Source organism: Giraffa tippelskirchi, chromosome 10, assembly GCF_054371585.1.
Source record: "Giraffa tippelskirchi isolate mGirTip1 chromosome 10, T2T-mGirTip1v1.2.pri, whole genome shotgun sequence".
In the NCBI taxonomy this organism is placed as follows: Eukaryota; Metazoa; Chordata; class Mammalia; order Artiodactyla; family Giraffidae; genus Giraffa; species Giraffa tippelskirchi.
In genome coordinates, this window is record NC_137284.1 from 118,973,771 (window position 1) to 118,988,467 (window position 14,697).

General features: G+C 38.2%; 1 long non-coding RNA gene across 1 annotated transcript in view; it reads right to left on the reverse strand.

Moving 5' to 3' along the window:
* Positions 1 to 13,137, reverse strand: part of LOC145523529 (uncharacterized) — a 273,813-nt gene extending 260,676 nt beyond the window's left edge. Inside the window, exon 1 of the long non-coding RNA XR_014066682.1 lies at positions 12,999 to 13,137. This is a non-coding gene — a long non-coding RNA (uncharacterized LOC145523529). The remainder of the gene's footprint in view (positions 1 to 12,998) is intronic.
* Positions 13,138 to 14,697: the final 1,560 nt, after the last annotated feature.

Here is a 14,697-nt window from a genome sequence, read left to right on the forward strand (position 1 = left end):
CCCAGAGATCGAACCCATGTCTCTAGTGTCTCCTGCACTGGCAGGCAGATTCTTTTCCACTGCGCCACCTGGGAAGGCCAATACATACACTACAAAGGCATATTATCAAAAAAGAAAGAAAAACCCTATGAATCAATAAGGACAAACAAATATTTAGAAAAATATTGATCAAAAATGTTTCCACATTAAAAAAAAAAACAGAAAATTCCTACACATACATATGAAAACTATTCATCCTCATTAAAAAGGAAAATGAAAATAACAACCAAATATACCTTCACACCCTCAAGAGTTGTAAAATTTAAGAAGCCAGACAATATCAAGTTTGGCTAGGATGTGCACTGACAAAAATTCTCATCCACCACTAGTAGAAGGGTAATTTACAACAACCTCTTGGGAAAGTGTGGCATTACCTCAAAACACAGAACATGTGCAAACTCCATAACCAATCAGTTCCATGTCTGTGTGTCATGTATCAGTTCAGTTCAGTCGCTCAGTCATATCCAAATCTTTGGGACCCCATGGACTGCAGCACACCAGGCCTCCCTGTCCATCACCAACTCCCGGAATTTACTCAACCTCATGTCCATTGAATCAGTGATGCCATCCAACCATCTCATCCTCGGTCATCCCCTTCTCCTCCCACCTTCAATCTTTCCCAGCATTAGGGTCCTTTCCAATGAAACAGTTCTTCACATCAGATGGCCAAAGTACTGGAGTTTCAACTTCAGCATCAGTTCTTCCAGTGAATATTCAGGACTGATTTCCTTTAGGATGGACTGGTTGGATCTCCTTGCTGTCCAAAGTACTCTCAAGAGTCTTCTCCAACACCACAGTTCAAAAGCATCAGTTCTTCGATGCTCAGCTTTCTTTATGGTCCAACTCTCTCATTCAAATATGACTACTGGAAAAACTATAGCTTTGAATAGACAAACCTTTGTTGGCAAAGTAATGTCTGCTTTTTAATATGCTGTCTAAGTTGGTCATAATTTTTCTTCCAAGGAGCAAGCATCTTTTAATTTCATGGCTCCAGTCACCATCTGCAGTGATTTTGGGGCCCTCCCAAAATAAAGTCTGTCACTGTTTCTACTGTTTCCCCATCTATTTGTTGAGCTTTAAGCCAACTTTTTCACTTTCCTCTTACACTTTCTTCAAGAGGCTCTTTAGTTCTTCATCGCTTTCTGTCATAAGGGTGGTGTCATCTGCATATCTGAGTTTATTGATATTTCTCCCGGCAATCTTGATTCCAGCTTGTGCTTCACCCAGCCCAGCGTTTCTCATGATGTAGTCTGCATATAAGTTAAATAGCAAGGTGACAATATACAGCCTTGACATACTCCTTTCCTGATTTGGATCCATTCTGTTGTTCCATGTCCAGTTCTAACTGTTGCTTCCTGTCCTGAGTACAGATTTCTCAAGAGGCAGGTTAGGTGGTCTGGTATTCCCATCTCTTTCAGAATTTTCCACAGTTTGTTGTGATCCACACAGTCAAAGGCTTTGGCATAGTCAATAAAGCAGAAGTAGATGTTTTTCTGGAAATCTCTTGCTTTTTTGATGATCCAATGGATGTTGGCAATTTGATCTGTGGTTCCTCTGCCTTTTCTAAATCCAGCTTGAACATCTGGAAGCTCACAGTACACATACTGTTGAAGCCTGGTGACATGTCTGTACATGTTTCAGAAGCATTGTAAGAATCAAGCAACAGAGCATGGTAGTTAAGATCATGGACTATGTAGCCAGGCTCTAGACACTGAAATCTCATCTCTGCTACCTATTGTATCTTAGTTAATTTATTCGCATTTTTATTTTTCAGCCTCCTCATTTATAAGATGATAATAGAGCCTAGCCTACAGGCTTCTGCTGATATTTACGCGAGTTGATATATATTAATAATACATAAAGTGGAAAAATACCTGGCACATAAGCAGTATAGCTTAAAGCTGTTATTATTATTCACAGCAGGATTATCAATCATAACCAAAAAACTGGGAACAATGCAAATTTGTATACTAATGGAATAAATAAATAAACCACCATGGCACAAATATGCATGAATATATATATGTATACAAACATGTATATTCCCAGTTATACTCTGTATAAACATAATACACCACTTTATGATAGTAAAATTAAATGGACTGTCTCATTAACAGGAAAAAAAAAACCAAACAAGTAACTCACAAAATACATACAATATGATTCCATACATGCAAGTTTCTTAAGGTTAAGATGGTACATTGTTGAAGGAGACATATCTTTTTTATAAAATTAGAAAGAAATGTGAGAGATTAATTATCACAAATTCAGAATCTCAGAATGGTGATACCTTCCTGGAAGCTAAGAGGAAGAGGGAAGCAAGGAAAGTCATCCAGGTTATTTCCATGATGCTAATAATGTTCTGTTTCTTAACCTGGATCATGAGAAAATAGAAATGCATTTAGGCTTCAAGCTGTACATATATCTCTTACTACTTTACATCTTATACATTTTACAAAAGTTTTTTTTATATGAAATACATCACAAACTTGGGGTGTAAATATGTCTTCTTTGCTTTTGTATTAATTGCTTTACTTACCACTTGCTTTACTGAAAAGAAAATTACTTCCTCTCTCATTCCTTTCTTTAGAAATACTGTCCCAAACACAGAATTTTTTCCACATCCAGAAACTAATATATTAGAGTGCTGCATAGTTTCTGACTCCAGCTTCCACTGTTTTTCACAATTTTAAAGCAACATTAAAACTGATTCTAGGCCATCTTCCTGTTGATGGGGATGCAATCTGACACAGACAGATAATTCACATTATACACATAGTTTCCCGTCAACAGCAATTTCTGAAATGAGGCTGGAGCAGCATGAGAAACAGAGAAAGGAAGAAGATGGAAATGAAGAACGGAATTATGAACAATAGAAAAAGATTCACCCCTGAAGGGTCAATTTGAGAACAAAACCAAACCAGCCTCAAACAGTTTACCCATCCTTAATAAGAACCATCACTAAAATTGTACTTCTTGCAACAGAAAACAGACTCTGGTAACATTAAGGCTGGAGTACTGGTTCTGAATTTCCTATTTTTTCCATGTAGAGTCATGTGTCACAATTGAGGATGAGCCACCCACACAAGGCGGCTTAGGTTCTGTTCATGATACATAGAGTAAGTTCCTGAATTGAAAGTTTCTGACAGAGGGAGTTGATAGGGTCTAAATGAGGGCTCATTGTTAAGATGGCCCATTATGTTGACCTCACACACAAAGAATAAAATCACACTGATCCTTGAGACTGACCAAATTGCTCAAATGACATTGTTTTCTCACTGGTACCTACCTTCTCAAAGCTACCAGACCACCAGATTCCAGACCTTCAGCTACATGACCACAGGACTCAACTACAGGCTAAAAATTAACCATCCCCTCAGAGAATTTTTCATTGGTGGGGGGTAAGAGAGACCTTGTCAGAAACGGAAGGCACTGGTTCTCCTCAAGGGCCAGTCACTCTCTTGTTTCCCTCTAATAAATTTCCCTTTGGCCTGACTCGTTCTCTTTTTCTCTGCACTCGCCTTACACGAGTCAAAATGAAAATGAGAAAAAAATTGGAGAATGGGATTTTTTTAAATGCTTATTAAGTATGATATTTAAAAAAATGTATTCTAGAGTCTGTATTACAAAGATTTTGCTCATAATTCCAGGGTAGAAAATGTTAAGCATGACTGCACAGATATGATAAGGCACTGATTTATGTGTAGACTAGGGGAGACAACAATTTTTTGGTTAGACTGTTCTATATCACAGATACAAAACGGCTTTTCCTTCTTATTGTTTAGTTCAATAAATCTTGTCTACTAATCTGTAAATTGCTGGCTCAAGCTGCAGGCCATGATTTTCTCATTGAAATAAAGTCTATGGGAGAGGCCCCTGGCATGAATCGAAATCCTCTATCTAGTGTACAATTTTTCTGTCCCCTGCAGACCCACCACAAGAAGATTTTACTGTGTTTACTTACTGAAATACACTGGGAAAATGTCTGTTAATATCTAAGGCAGCAATGATTTCCATGAGGACTCAAAGTCTTTTAAAACATTTTAGATGTTGTACACATTCCAAATTAGCCAGTCTTCCCATCAGGAGCAACACAAGAAGAAATAACGAGTGTAAAAGGTGTTAAAGAGTCTAGATAAGATAATAATGATTATATTGTCTCATTTATGAAGTTAAAAAGAAAACTATGAGTACTGGCTAACACCAGTATGTAAATGATGAGACAAAGATGAAAGTGCTCTAATGTCCTAAAATGCTAAAGCAAAGGCTTTAGAGGGCTGGGAACTAGAGCAGTTACGCCCCAGAGGATCATGTGGGAGAAGAGGAGTCAATACTTCAGAGCCAGAGAGCAAGAAGAGTGAGCTGGCCTAGATGCCCCGAGGACAAGCCTTCCAGCAACACAGTTTTGGGGATGTTGGAAGAGAAGCTAAGTCTGCGCTCATCTCCTCTGAACCCAAAACTCTTAAGAAGCACAAAAATCCTATTGAGTAGGCTTGCAAAGTTTCCAGCAATAACATTCCTAACTTGACAATGATTGCACACATGTAAGAAGGTAAGCCACTATAAGTCAAATCCAGCAAAAACAAGAAGCCACAGATTAATAAAGATTTCATACCTGTAATCCTTGAAGATTTTGAAATTGTTGTTCCCAGCATTCTAAAGAACCATGCATGAAATGTTTAAATGAACATCTGGGCAATGGCAAAGATAAGCATGAATTGGGAAATTCTCAGAGATAAATACATAAAATTTAAGAAACAGAATTTGTAGAAGTGAATTTGAAATAAACAATGCCATAAACGTTTAAAACAGCAGGAAAGATACAGTACAAAACAGAATTTGTGAACTGAAAGACATACATAAATAATTTATTCAGAATGAAACAAAAGAAAGAGATGAAAAATGTGAAAGAGATGGAGGATAGAATGAGGAATCAAATGTTTGCTGGAATCACAAAATGTAAATGGAGAAGAGGTGGCACTTAAGAGTTAAATAAAGCCTGAGTATATCTAGAATGGAAGAAAAATATGGTGAAAAGTATGGTGTAAGAATGAATGGAATATTTACTTTTTATAAGTCTAGTCAGTTATCCCAACATCACTTATGCAAAAATATCTACCTTTTCACAAATGATTGATATGCTGACTTTATAATAAATTTTCATAAGGATTAGGATCTATTTGTTGATTTTCTTATTTCCTTCTCTTTGTCTAAAAGTCATAATACACTATTTTGATCTTTATGTGTTTTAATATCAGATAGAGACATTTCACCCCACATATCACCACTCTTTATCAGGACATTCATGGCTTTACTTGCTTATTTGTTTTTCCAAATAAAATGGCTAATGAACATATTTATCCCCAGAGAGAAAAACAGTAAATGATAATTCTACTGAGACTGCATTAATTTATAAAATATTAGTAATTTATATGATGTTAAAACTTTCTATGAAGCAATATAGTATATAAACACAACCTAAAACCAATTAGAGGATATAATGAAAGAGAGCACCCCAATAGGATTATATTCAATTTCAAGCTTAAAAATGTTTCAAACCTCCATTGAGAAAAGCCATAAAATTCTCCTGAAAGGCACAGGAGCAGCTAGAACAAAAGGGACAACATACTGAATTTCTGCAAATACAATTCAGTATCACATGAGTGTTAATCACTGCCTTCATAACTATGACTTCAGTTTTCCCCAGTGGCAAAACTAGACAATTGCAACCCCTTAACTGTCCATTCCGGAGAAGGCAATGGCACCCCACTCCAGTACTCTTGCCTGGAAAATCCCACGGACAGAGGAGCCTGGTAGGCTGCAGTCCACGGTGTTGCGAAGAGTCAGACACGACTGAGCGACTTCACTTTCACTTTTCACTTTCTTGCATTGGAGAAGGAAATGGCAACCCACTCCAGTGTTCTTGCCTGGAGAATCCCAGGGACGGTGGAGCCTGGTGGGCTACCGTCTATGGGGTCGCATAGAGTCGGACACGACTGAAGCGACTTAGCAGCAGCAGCAGCAACTGTCCATTCGTAAACAATCTTGGAACTATTTGAGGGAGGAATATACATCCTGCTTATCATCTGAACTTTTCATGTTATTTACAGAAAGTATCAACAGAAGGAGTTCAGTATCAAAATATATTGGATGAATATCATTAGTTGGAAAAGAATTGCAAGGTATATGGTGGAACGGGCTTCCCTGACAGCTCATTGGTAAAGAACACACCTGCCAATGCAGGAGACGTGAGTTCAGTCCCTGGTCCAGGAAGAGCCCATGAAATGGCAACCCACTCCAGTATTTTTGCCAGTAAAAGCCCATGGGCAGAGAAGCCTGGCAGACTACAGTTGATGGGGTCGCAAAGAGTCAGACACGACCTAGCGACTGAGAAACAACAACAACAACAAATACAGTAGAACATCCTGTCAAAAAATGCTACACTATTAATGCTACTGATGATATGGAGTATAATTCTATATGGAAAAGGGCATCAAAAACCTTAAATCTCAAAAAGCTAGATTCTAAATGCAAAGAAATTTGAGAATACCTCAACTTAGAAATCCTCAGGGGGGCCCTGAGACCTTCAGGGTTCTGCAAAGTTAAAACAATATTTAAATGTACTATATGCCTTATTTCACTATGTTGACATGTGCCAAGCAATCATGAGTAAAACTGCTGGCACCATCACATGAATCGAGGGGTATCAAGCTGTCTAGTTTAGTCTAAGTAGCTAAGTTGTGTCAGACTCTTGCGACCCCATGGACTGTAGCCCACCAGGCTCCTCTGTCCGTGGGATTTTCCAGGCAATAATACTGGAGTGGGTTGCCATTTCCTTCTCCAGGGAATCTTCCCAACCTGGGGATTGAACCCAGGTCTCCTGTATTGCAGGCTGATTCTTTATCAACTGAGCTATGAGGGAAGACCAGTATCCAACTGTACCTGTAGTGATATTTTTTCACCCCCATACACTCAGAGTAACAAAAATAATTGATAATAATCAGAGAGAAAAGGCAATTTCAGTTAAAAATATCCTTGAAGAAGCAGTAGAAATTATTACTAGTATTAAATCTCAACTCTTTGGTATGCATCTTTTAAATCTTCTGCTTGACAGGGGGAAATATACATAAACCAGTGATACTTTGCTGGATCCAAGTAAGATGTTTTTGGGAAAAGCACCCATGCAATTGTGAATTGTGGGCTGAACTAGCTAGTTTTTCATGAAGTACTACTTTTGCTTGAAAGAATGACAGACAAATAAATGAAAGTTATTCAGATTGGGGATCTTAGCTAGAAAATTTTTAAAAAATGAGCAAAGTAAGCCTGTCACTTCAAGAACTGACTAGATTTGTTGCCAATGATAAAACTGGCACTTCCAAGAGAAAATTAGAATTGAAAAACTTGTATCTGCCACTATGCATGTTCTCAATCTTCAAAGACTTTTCTGATAAGTTCCATGTTGATATTAACAAGCATAAGTTTTGGATACTACATAATAAAATGTGCCAATATTTGGAAGATCCTCACAACTCATGAGTATTTTTCAAATGACTAATGCTGGATGTTAAAGTAATATGTATGATAAAAGACAATTCAGATTGAAAGATAAACCAATGAATTTTAATGCAATAGAGTAGGACAAGGTCACTGATACATGTAGCAGGTTGAATGGTGGTCCCCAAAAAGATATGTTGATGTCTTAATCTCAAGAACATGGACTTTATGATAAAAGAATGAATTACTTGTCAAAAGATACAATTACATTATGGTTTCTGAGACAAGAAGCTTATCCTGGATTATCTGGGAGGCCCCACATCCAGTGAAACTATCTTAATAAGAAAATAGAGAAGATTTTATAGGCAGTAGCTATAGATGTGAAAATTGGACCATAAAGAAGACTGAACACTGAAGAATCGATGCTTTCAAAGTGTGGTGCTGAAGCAGACTCTTGAGAGTCCCTTGGACTGCAGAGAGATCAAACCAGTCAATCCTAAAGAAATCAACCCTGAATATTCATTGGAAGGACTGATGCTGAAGCTGAAACTCCAATACTTTGGCCACCTGATACGAAGAGCCTATTTGCTGGAAAAGTTCCTGATGCTGGGAAAGACAGAAGGCAAGAGGAGAAAGGGGTGGCAGAGGATGAGATGGTTAGATAGTATCACTGACTCAATGCACAGGAATCTGTGCAAACACCAGGAGATAATAAAAGATAGGGAAGCCTGGTGTGCTGCAGTCCATGGGGTCACAAGGAGTCAGACATGACTTAATGACTGAACAACAAAGAGGATAGAGCAATGTGACTACAGAGGTAGAGACTGCAGTGATGAGATCACAAATCAGGGAACACCAACAGTCATCAGGGGATCAAAGAGGCAAGAACAGAATCTCTCCAAGAGCCTTAGAGAGGGCCACCCACCAGGCACCTTGATTTCAGACATTGAGCCTCGGCAACTGTGAGAGAGTCAATTCTGTTGCCAACTACTTAGTTTGTGGTAATTTGTAGAGTGAGAAATAGTAAACTAATTCAGTATAGTTTCAGATTCCACACTTCAACTAAACTTTAAGAAACTATCACTTATCAAACTTCAGCATAGTATTGAAAAATATTCACAATTATCTGAAAAATCTATTAAGATACTCCTCCCTTTTCCAGCTATCTAAGTGTGAAAACAGATTTTTCTCTGTGTATTTTTATCAAAATAATACATGGCAGCAGAATGATACAGAACCAGATATGACAATACAGCTGTCTTCTATCAAGCCAGGGATCAAAGCAGTTTACACAAACATAAAACAATGCTAGTCTAATAACTATTTTCTGCTTTGGAAAAGTGTAGTTTACTTTCATAACTGTGTTTATGTTAATAAATAATTGTGCTATTTTTAAATGAATTAGTATAGAAACATTTTTAAATTTTCTCAGTTGTGATTTTAATACAATAAATACTAATAGATATAGCTCATATAAACAAAATTTCTGAGGGTTCCTCAATAATTTTTAGGAATATTCCATGGCCCTAAAACCAAGAAGAATTATATTAAATTATATTAATCCATTTACTACACTTATAATTTCCTGCTTTATACATTCATAAGAACAATATCTGAAGAAGAAACCTACATCTCTATGAATTCAAAAGACTTCCTTATTCTTGAACAAAATATGAGACAAGGAATTGAGGGGTCAAGCATCTTTAGGAAGAAGCTAAATTTCGTATACAATTGTGTTTCTAAAAATTCCAAGTACTAAAAATCATATGACCTTTCAATTCACAAAAGATACAGACAGAGAAATAAAGAACTTGGCAAAAAAAACTATTCAAGAGTCACAGTCAGAATCTTTTGGGGCACTTCTTGTACACTGTGAATGGATTATACAGACAATAATACTTCTTCAAATTCCTGTAAATCTTCCAGATAATTCATTCACACACAGAATGTCTATTCCTTCTCTTCAAACTTCTCTAAAACTCTTTTCTAGTCTTAACGTGCCCTTTGACCTATGACCCTTCCCCTTTCCTCTAGTGTCTGCATCACAAAGGCCCCAGACCTAATGTGCTACCTGGAACATGCCAGTAAGTAGAGAAGGAAAAGTTACTCAAGAGTCAAAGCCAGACCAAACTTGAAGGTGAAGATGAGAGTAAATACAGACTCAGAACATTCATAGATTTGGTTCTGTATACATAGGCTTGTATTAATATCTTCTTCTTCATGGAAGAAAGATTACTATTTTTATTACTATATTATAAATCCTGTTGACTGGTTCTCAAATTTTTGAAGTAATTATACATCAAAAACAAAACACAAAATTAAAATAATAAGAAATAATTAACTTCACACATATTGACAATGTTAAATTGATCCTCGGGTTGGGAAGATCCCCTGGAGAAGGGAAAGGCTCCCCACTCCAGTATTCTGGCCTGGAGAATTCCATGGACTGTATAGTCCATGGGGTCACAAAGAGTCGGACACTACTGAGCAACTTTCACTTTCACTATTAACAATGTGGAAGTGATGGTAGAGCTGACAGAAGTTGATGTCAAAAAGGAACCAAAAGTAAAGAGAAGTGTAGGATGATGTTTTCATCCTACAGTGAGCGACTCAATAAACACTATCTAAAGCAGTGTTATAAAACCACTTCTCAGGCCCCACCCCACACCTGTTGTTGAAGGTTTAGCTGAACTACTCTGTGGTATTGCTGCTCAGCACTCCTTTTGTGAGGCCAAGCAGCCTTGAACTGACATGAGCCCCTCCACTGCAATTGTGATAGGCTTCCTCCTCAGCCTCCCAGGGCATTCCTCTTATCCACCCCTTACATAAGAACCCTTTCAAGCTTTCCAAAACTCTACTCTTTTGGTTTGAATTGACCACTGTGACCTTAGCCCAAGAATCCCCTAGCATTCCACCCATCAAATCTAAAGAAGGCATGTTCCCAGGTGCTGCCAGGCTCTCTGCCTGCACCCTGCCTTGACCTGCCCCTGTTCTACTTAACAAACGTTAATTTAACGAAGTCACAACACTTGCTACATCACATTCTAGGGGTGGGGTCCAGCAACCTGAGTTCTACCAAGCCCTCCAGGTGATTTTGATGCATGCTAAAGTTTGAGAACCAATAATTGTTATTTTTCAGATCAAGAAATAGGTCTAAAAATTATTTTATATGAAAAAAGTAACCACTATGCAAGAGTTTCTCTAAAAAGATACATATAAGAAAACCAAGAGTGAAACAAGTGAAGGAGAAGAAGGTATTGAAATACATCAATTTCACGTTTTATGGAACACCATAAAATACCAAGAGTTGATAAAGGAAAGAACATTGATAGAAATGTACTGCATTACAATAATAACAAAGTTAAAAACAGTTGAAGGTGCTATACCTGAGAAGCGGACTAGAGAAGAGGAATAGGGGACACACTCATTCTTCACTGTATACCTTTTTGTGAAGTTTGCTTTCTTTCCCCAACCAAATTATTATTAATGTGAAATAATGTCCAGTATTCAATTTCCAGATTCCCTGGAAATCTTTACACCAATCTACATCTCAGTACTTAATTGAACATCTATTTGTTTCTCTTATCATATCAAAGAAGTTAGATGGAGAAGATTTCTTCTAAATGTCATTTTTACTAAGATTAGTATGCAAGGCCAGAGGACATGAAGATTTCCAGTGCCAAAGCAAAACCTGTAGCAGGGAAAGACTATTTATGCTATTGCAATAGGAGAGAAAGGGTCCATTTTGCTGAGACAAAAGGCAGGAGGGTTTTTAAGTAATGGAGTGAACTAGTGGGAAAGTGCTGGAGGATATTCATGGGTAAACTGACCATAGGAATGTGTGGAACAAGATTTCCAGTTGCTGTGATTAGGCCCTCTGGGTTTGTTCATTGGTACCCATCAAAGTTAGGCTCCTACCTCTCCTACTGAGAGACAGAGGTGATCTTTTGTTGCCTATATCTCAAAGAGACAGTCCCCTGGTCTTTAAGACATTTCCTAGGTTACAAACGTGGCAAAAGGCTAGAGATTTATACATATTTCAAAGGAGGCAGAGAAAGACTATACAATTTCCATTTTTCTAAATTCAATGCTTGAAAAAAAGGTAGATTAGGGCCAGTAATAAGGAAGCAATATGTCTAAAGTTTAATCAAGCTGAGGGGACTGTTGAGGCCATGGTATCATCAGTAACAATATTTCACAAGATAAAGTTCTGCCTGTGAACACACATTAGAATGATGACACACTCCCATATTTCTTCACCCATCCTAAAGAGCACTCCTGTTTAGGGACCACATATGTAGTCATCACATGAGACATTCGGGGCACATGTGCACTTTTATTCTATCTTTTCTCTGACACCCATACCATCCCTTCCAATAGCAACCATATTTGACTGCAAACTACTTGGGGAAAGATTCTGTTTTGATTGATTTTTTTCGCCTTTGAAGTGTTCATACAGTACTCTACAAATAGATTATGTTCAAACAATATTGACAAATGAATTTTCCCATCCTAAAGATACATATTAAGGAACATAGAGCAGAATCTGACAATTTGTTCAGGGCCAAAATCAATTCACAAACCACATGTATGTAATCTCATCTGTACTTGCTCTTCAACCCCTTCTATTAGACTAACACAACCAAGTAAACCTTTTAGAGCACAGATCCAATTTCCAAAGTCCTTTTGACCTTTAGATGGCAGAGAACCTACAGAGTTTAAAGCACGTAGTTCCGTGATGCCAAGATAAGGTAATGGGTTAAAAAAAAAAACTGCAAGCAACCTCTGCAGAAAAAATATGGAGATAACCAAAAGTAAAACTACTTGTTTGATTATAAAGTGTTACATATGCACTTAGCAGATCACTTAGCAAGTTACTAACCTTTATGAGGAATGATTAACATTTTCAGCATTTACCTTAAAAGCACACCATCATAGAAAAAGTCTTATTATGGGTAAGTAGATTATCTACTAGCCTATTTAGGTAAAAACATAAATGCACAGGATTATGTACACATAGACAACTTAATAAATTGAACTGATCTTATGTGAATTATTTCAGGCACTCTTGTCCTCAACTCAGGATGGAATGGAATTTACATCTATTTTAAACTTCCCATTACTTTCAGATAATAGGCCACTTTTGCTTTTTTGAAAATCATCTCCCCAGCTTTTAGTCCCCTAGAATTTTTTAGCCACTCAGAACTTAGCCTTGCAGTTCTCTTCCTGATATTCTCATCCTGAATCATTCCAATATGCTTAAGGACCTTAAAACATTTTCGAGTTTCCACCAACCAAAAACAAAAAAAAGAAAACAAGATAAACACACACAGAAAAGTATCCAAAGAAATCTGTATTTGTTGTCTAATACCACAAAACAAATCACTCCAAAATGTAGTGGTTTAGAACAATAAACATGTATCATCTCATAGTTTCTAAGGGACAAGAACTCAGCTGTGGCTTACCTGGGTGGTTTTGACTTCAGGTCTCTTAGAAGGTTGCAGTCAGGACGTCAGCCATGTCTGCAGACATCTGAAGGCTTGATTGGACCTGTTTCTAAGAAAGCTCACTAACCTTGTGCCAGTTGTTGGGAGGAGTCCTCAGGTTCCTCACCACAAGCTGCATCAGCATCATCAGCACATGATGGCTGGATTCCCCCAGCATGAGTAATCTATGAGAGAACATAGCAAAACCACAGCATCTTTTATGATCCAACCTCAGAAGTCACATGCCATTATTTTTGCAATATACTGTTGGCTCTTCAAATAGGCATCATTTCATGCAAGAGGGAACTATACAAGGGCACAAGTAGCAGGAAGTGAAGATCACTGGGTATCATCTTGGATGCCCTTCTGTTATTCCTGCCTATATATATTTACTTGGTAACCAATGCCCCACTCTGGTTCTACTGCCAGGCTACTCAAATATTTGATCTTTCCTCTCCCATTTTTAATAATTTTTTAATTAAAAGAATTTTTTTCACTGCTCCTTGAGACTTGCAGGATCTTAGTTCCCAATCAGTGATCGAATCCATGCCCTCTGCAGCAGAAGTGCAGAGTCTTAACCACTGGATGCCAGGGAAGTCCTCCTCTTTCATTTTTAATGATTCTAATTCTTTCTTGCTCCCTTTACAATCTACTTCAGTGCACACCACTCCACAGAAACTATTTCCTTAGAGATTACCAATGATATCTTTGTGCTTAACTGATGGCCTTAGACTCTTCCTAAGTCATATTCTTCAATATCTTGTAATGTTTGATGTTACAAACCACCCACTCCTGAAATTCTCTCATCCTTTGGCATCTTTGGTGCATTACCTAAAGGCTTCTCCCATCTCTCTGATGCCACTTCTCTCCCTTTCTCCACGAGATTTCTAAGTGCAGAGTATTAAGTTTATCCCTCGATTTTCTTACTACAGTAAGACTGAGCTGATTACCCATTTACTACTTTAGCTATGCCATCTATTATCAGGCCTGCATTTCCTTCCCTACTCAATCAGAGGTCCTTTATACCTGCCTTCAGGCATCTCCATTCTCTATCTGTAGACAGGCCCATTTTTTCTTCCTTCAGTGCTTCCTGGAACAATTTGCTTTATCCCATCATCTCACTATCACCACTTTAGTCCAGATCCTCCCTGTTCCATCACCAGATTAGCAGAGCAGCAGTATTTTAGCTACTAAACTTGTCTAACACAGACTCTGTACTTGGGTGCTCAGTCACTCAGTTGTATCCAACTCTTTGTGGCCTCATGAACTGTATCCACCAGGCTCCTCTGTCCATGGGACTTCCCAGGCAAGAATACTGGAGTGGGTTGCCATTTCCTCCTCCAGGGGACCTTCCCAACCCAGGGACTGCACCCACGTCTCCTGCATTGCAAGTGGATTCTTTACCACTGAGCCACCGGGGAAGCTCTAACACTGACCTTGTGTGCTTTGTCGCTCAGTCATGTCAGACTCTTTACAACCCCATGGACTGTAGCCTGCCAGGCTCCTCTGTCCATGGGGATTCTCCAGGCAAGAATACTGGAGTGGAGTGGAGTGGCAGGAATACTGAAGATCCTCCAGGGGATCTTCCCAACACAGGGATTGAACCCAGGTCTCCTGCATTACAGGCAGATTCCTTACTGCCACCAGGGAAGCCCATAACATTGACCTTGCTTCTACT